The following is a 5,774-nucleotide window of genomic DNA, read 5'->3' as shown; positions in this document are numbered from 1 at the left end:
AGTGGGTTTCCTGCCTCGCACTTTGACAGGTTTGCTGCCGCCCTGTTCTTAATCTAGCGCTGGTGCATGTTGCTTCCTTGGGATCCTTTCGAGCCCGTGCCTTCCTTCTGAGTGCAGCAGAGCACAGGCACCGTTCTGCCAGCGTGGCCTTTGGGTTACGGGCCAGCGGGACGAGGAGCCTGTTCTGCACCTGCGACTCCTTCTCTTTGCAGAAAGCTCCTGGTGTTTCTGTGTTTCTGTATGTTCTTGTTTTTAAAAGAATACATGTCACAATATGTAGCAAAATAAAATGACTCTTCTCTGCTCACTGTGTACTGTTCTTCTATGAGTTATTGCTTGTTTTAAGCTTTGAGTTAACTTCCTTTATTTTTTCTGTTAGGGGAAATGTTCAATTTCTCATAAATATCACTTCAATCTTCAGAAAAGCATTAAATAGGAAGAAGTTAAATTTTTTCAGAGTTTATGGACAAACTTTAACTGGTTGCCTTTTTGAAATTGTCAAAATTAAACTATAGTGCAGCTTTATGACGTTTTTGGTGTAAGTGATGTCTTATGGAAGGAGAATGGCAAAGAATAATAATTAATCTTTTACTGGTGAAGCCAGAGAAACTAATGTAGTAACTGACCTTTCTTAGGTCTTTGGGGAAAATTTTAATATAGAATAGACTCACATAGCTAACATTAAACAATTTTTGTTTGATTATTTTTGAAGCATTGTAGATACATCTTGTATTAAGGATTTTATTAGCAGTGCCTGTCCTCAAAGAAATTCCAGTAATTTTGAAGACTCCTTATTTGCCATTGCAATTTTGTTTGACCTTTCTGTTCTAGACTTCAGTAAACACCCTCTCTTATTTGTCTCTTGGATAGGTTTGTAGTTTTCAGTAAAAGTGTCGGCTCATTGACAATGCTTTAAAATCTTGCTTAGGACCTGTCACTTAAGTATCGCTAAGCGTACCTAAACACTGGTTATTTAACTTGGCTTATTCTCACTTTAAAAGCATAATCTTGCTTAGGACCTGTCACTTAAGTATTGCTAAGCATACCTAAACACTGGTTATTTAACTTGTATTATTCTTACTTTGCATTTGCACAAAGAGGATAGAAGTTGTTCCTTTTTTTTTTTTTTTTTTTTGTAATGAGGCTCAGAGAACTCCTGATGGAGGTATTCTAGCTGTTAACTAGCTTAGTTGTGGTACCTGGTTGACCTCTGTTAGAGGTGTGTGCTGTGGAAGGTCGGTGTGTGTATATTATAGCCCATAGTGGGTGGCATCTTCTATTTTGGTTGTGATCCAAGTGTTGTCTTCTGTTGAACACATTGGACTACATTCTTTTAAAAGTACTTCACACTGATACAAAGTGTTGTCTTCTGTTGAACACATTGGACTACGTTCTTTTGATAGTACTTGACACTGATATAAAGTTTTTTGATTTCTGTGCTTAGATTTAAAACAGGTCTTACAGGGTTTTTGTTCCTCCCCCCCCCATCTCAAATCCAGTTACGTGAACTGGAAAGGTGAAGCAGAACTTCCTTCTTACTGCTGTGGGAAAGTGGGCTTCAAAGTCAGATCTCCAGGCTGGGTGACTAGATCCCTGACACAAAGATTTCACGGGGCTATTGTGTGGTGGTAATTGCCATCACTTTCTGTGTAGTTCATTTAAAAGTAATGACTAGTGGATGTAAAAGGAATAATAGATGTTAACCATGGAATACATTAAACTGCGGAGGTTCCAGGGGAATGTAGTTTGTTGGAATTTGAATGGGGATAGGAAAGGATTTTGAAATTTGTTTTTTGTATCCTTTTCTTTTGTCTTTTATGGTATAAATTTGCTGAATGAAATGAAATTTACGTGGCAGATAATGTCCTGGTAGCTGTGATCTCTGCTTCAGTGATGTCATTCTGGGCTAACTGGAGATTGGCTTTCTAGACTGCCTCTGTGGCAAAATGATGGTAATGGGTTATTGTAAATGTAAATTTCTGGTGATGTAAAATGTTGCTTAAATAAAGACTGTAACCGATAAGGGTTACTAATACTGTGCTTTGTTTTGAAGGACCTGAAATGAAGAGTTCTATCTCTTAACAGAAGGGATTTTGTCTGATGCTGAGAGCTCTGTTACATATTTAAAATAAGTATAAAGAACAGCAGCAGTCCTGTGTCTCTGCGCTGGAAGGAAGCTACTGGCTGAGTCTCCAGTAAATCAAGTGGAGTCTATAATTTCTGAGAGCAAATGTGAATTTCAGATCCCACTGGCTTGTGCAGGCATTCCCAAACAGGGAATCATTTCACATGCTTCTGGCCTGGTTTGGGAACAGTGGCTTAATGCATGAGGGTGGTCCTGTCTGTGTTCCCGTGAGATCTGCTGCAGCTCTTCTGTCATACCCCGTAGGTGTTGAAAAGACAGTCCAGAACAAATGTGCTAGTTCTCCTTCCTACCCAATGGAGGATAGAGAATGAATCAGATACCTGTCTTCAGCCTTACACTGGGAAACGACTATCGATTAACCCGAAATAATCAAAATGAGACCCACCAGTCCTAAAGAACAACTACTTTTATCCTCAGTCTGGGTGATGGCAGTTTGCCAAAGCAGGAGGTGCCTGTTGAAAGGGTGATAGCACCGGAACTATTGGGGAAAGCGGAGACTTAACCCGTTAGAAACATCTTTCCCTTTGGACAGTCATGGCAATCTGCATTAAGTCAAATTGTGGCATTATCAATAATCAAATTAGTGGCTTCCTGAAGAGCATTTAGGGCTGTTCTTCTGACGCAGCTGAAGATGAAGGGGAAAGTGTTGCAACGCTTTTTCATAACCTGTAAGACTTTTTCTTTACTCAGTAGGAAAGGAATTTCTGTTTTGTGGAAAACACTTTTTCTGGTCTGTGTTTAGTAGCAACGAGCAGGGAAAATACTCTGACAAGTTTTGAACCTTGCTGCAGATTTCTGTGAAGGCGTTTTACTCCTTAGCATACCCTTTCCTCCTTATGTGGATGTTGCGGTTAGTAGCAGCAAAGTGATTGGAAAGGTTGGCTGTTGCAGTATGTGTGAATTTAGTTACCCAATCTGTTCTGTTTCCCAAATGGAATGATTACAAAAAAAAAATAGAATTGCTGTACTGAATATGCCTTAATTAGTATATGTGGCTAAACCAGACCATAGATGAGTGGATAAAATAAGCAACTTGACCTGTTCTTTTAAGTTAGCTCCTAGTTTGTGGCTTTGAGCATTGGGTGAATCACTTTGTGAATGATTAGTGTGAAAATAATTGCTTTGCTTTATAGATGAAGCTGATAAGTATAATTGTGTAGAACAGGCACATCTGTGCCTGTATAAAAGAAAGTTTGCTTTTGCTGATGTAAATACGACTTATTTTAACTCATGTGAGCTCTGAAGGTGTATGCAAACAAAAGTTAATCTCAGCCTCTTCTCCAGAACTGTTCGAGTGCACAAGCCCAGACACCTGGAAGCATGGTAATTTCTTTCCCTCCCCAGTTTCTGAAAAGTCATCGTGTTTTTGTGAAGCGTAAATTTGATTTCTTCAGCCCTGAAACATTTCTGATTTGGTAAATGAGAGGATGATTTAAAAGCCAGCCGACGGACTTCTTGCTGGCTCAGTGACCGTTTCCTTCGCACCGTGGAGTGGGTGGTTTCTGGGGCTCCGCTGACGAAGGGAAGTCGTCGTGTTTTTGTGAAGCGTAAATTTGATTTCTTCAGCCCTGAAACATTTCTGATTTGGTAAATGAGAGGATGATTTAAAAGCCAGCCGACGGACTTCTGCTGGCGCAGTGAGCGTTTCCTTCGTGCCGTGGAGTGGGTGGTTTCTGGGGCTCCGCTGACGAAGGGTGGGGTGTCTGTTTGTCCGCTGCAGGGATGAGGAAGGGGGTTGCCAGTTCTGGGGAAGGATGTTTATGCTGTTGGGCAAAAGGACAGATTGCTTGGGTGCTCGGCTGTTTCTATAAACACTCCCAGTTAGTCATCCCTGGTGCAGCGGAGAGCGCGTGTCACTGGAGGGACACTTATAAAAGGTGTCATGGCCTGGCTTGACCCAACGCCTGGCCGCTCCCTGGGTGTCCTGTTTGGAGCAGGTGCGTCACGGCGCGGTGGGATGTGTTGTCACCGGGTAAAAGTGCATCCGCAGTTCCTGCACCGTGCTGCCTGGCTGGGCAGGAAATACTTTCTGTTCCCAGGCAGCGCGCGTGCCCTGTCTGCCTGGCTGGCTGTGTCCTGCTGCAGTGCTTTACCAGCAGCGCCTGTAAGTGAGGATTATAAACGGCGGTTATGGTGATGTGGGGCAGTGCCGTAACACAAGAAGTGAAAGTTGCCGTAGTTAGTTGGCAGCTCTCTCACTCCCTCCTGCAAAAGCATCCAAAGCTCAAACTTTTGGGGGAAGGCAATTATATTCCTAGCAGCCTCCTTCCTTTCTAGGTAGAAGTTTATATTTTGAATCGTTTGAAGCCTGAGGATCTGAGATTATTATTCAGGCCACATAAATAAAGCTGATACCTTACAACTTCAGAATCAGCAACGACAACAAAACCTGCAGAGGCAGCCAGGGAAGATGGAGACAATGTGGCTTTCAGAAGAAGGATCAATGGAAGAGGTTAGAGTTGTTAAAAGCTTGCAGTGATGTAGAGAGAGTGCTGCTGTTGCAGTCCCAATTATATTCAGAATGCCTGTAATGAAATATCTCATGTTGGCCAGAACACACGTGCTCTCTTCAGTAAATAGTATTACAATAACTCTCCTGTAGTACACCTTTTTTTTTAATGTACCAATTGTTTGAAAATTTGATACAAGATACAACTTTGAATAGCTGTGCTTGGGAAAAGCATGAACTGTTGTAGCAAAACTGGCCTATAACAGGGTTAATTTAGAACGTTCCAGCAAGATCAAGGAAGGCTAAAAATTACTCCTTGCTCAGGTAGAAGTGCTTGATCCTGGAAACCAGTGCCCTCGGCTGAAATATCACTTGGGCCAGATGTTGAGGGCATTGGATGGTAGAGTTATCCTGTAAGTCGTGGGCTGAGGATACCAAAGTGCAAGTAGTTGGGTTACATTAATGTTCTGCTGCTGCTCTGTTGATAGTGCTGATTTCAGTATGTGCTGTCACAAGACATAATGCCTGGTATATTGACATGTTTAAGGGTAGGCAAATATTGGCTAATCAAGAATTTCTTTCCTTTCTATGTTAACTAGTTAATCATGATGTAAAAAAAAAAAAATCTTGCTTGTTCTGTAAGCAGTAAAATATTTTTTTCCGTACATTTGGTGTGTGCAAGTAAACTTCATCTGTTTCAGGTAATTAGCACTGCATTAGCACAACATGGCAACTGGTGTTTAAACACAAGGCAATTAACTGTACAGTGTAAACATAGTGTGCTAAAGAGCTAACCAAAACCATGAATATCCAGCGGATCAAAAATAACACATCAGAAATGTTATGGGTGGGGGGGGGGCAGAGTAGTTATTCTTTTTCTCCTGTGTTGCTAGATTATTGATGCACACTTAGTGCCAAATGGGCAGAAGAGAAAAGGTCACCCATTTCAGTCTGGTGACAACAGCATCGTGTGCAAGTGCAGCTCTCGTGTGGTTTGTGGGTGTGGGGGTTTTTTTGTGTTTTTGTTGTTTTGTTTTGTTTTGTTTTTTTCCTTAGTGTATAGTGTTTTGATGGCTCAATGGCCTGGAAGATGTGTTTGGCTTAACTCTTGAAAATAAGGATGTTTGAGGAGGGGAAAAAATGCATGTAACATAGTCTTATGTTTTCTTCACAGACTCT

The sequence above is a fragment of the Pterocles gutturalis genome, unplaced genomic scaffold, assembly GCF_000699245.1.
Source record: "Pterocles gutturalis isolate BGI_N339 unplaced genomic scaffold, ASM69924v1 scaffold28524, whole genome shotgun sequence".
Classification (NCBI taxonomy): Eukaryota; Metazoa; Chordata; class Aves; order Pterocliformes; family Pteroclidae; genus Pterocles; species Pterocles gutturalis.
This window is presented reverse-complemented; position numbering follows the sequence as displayed.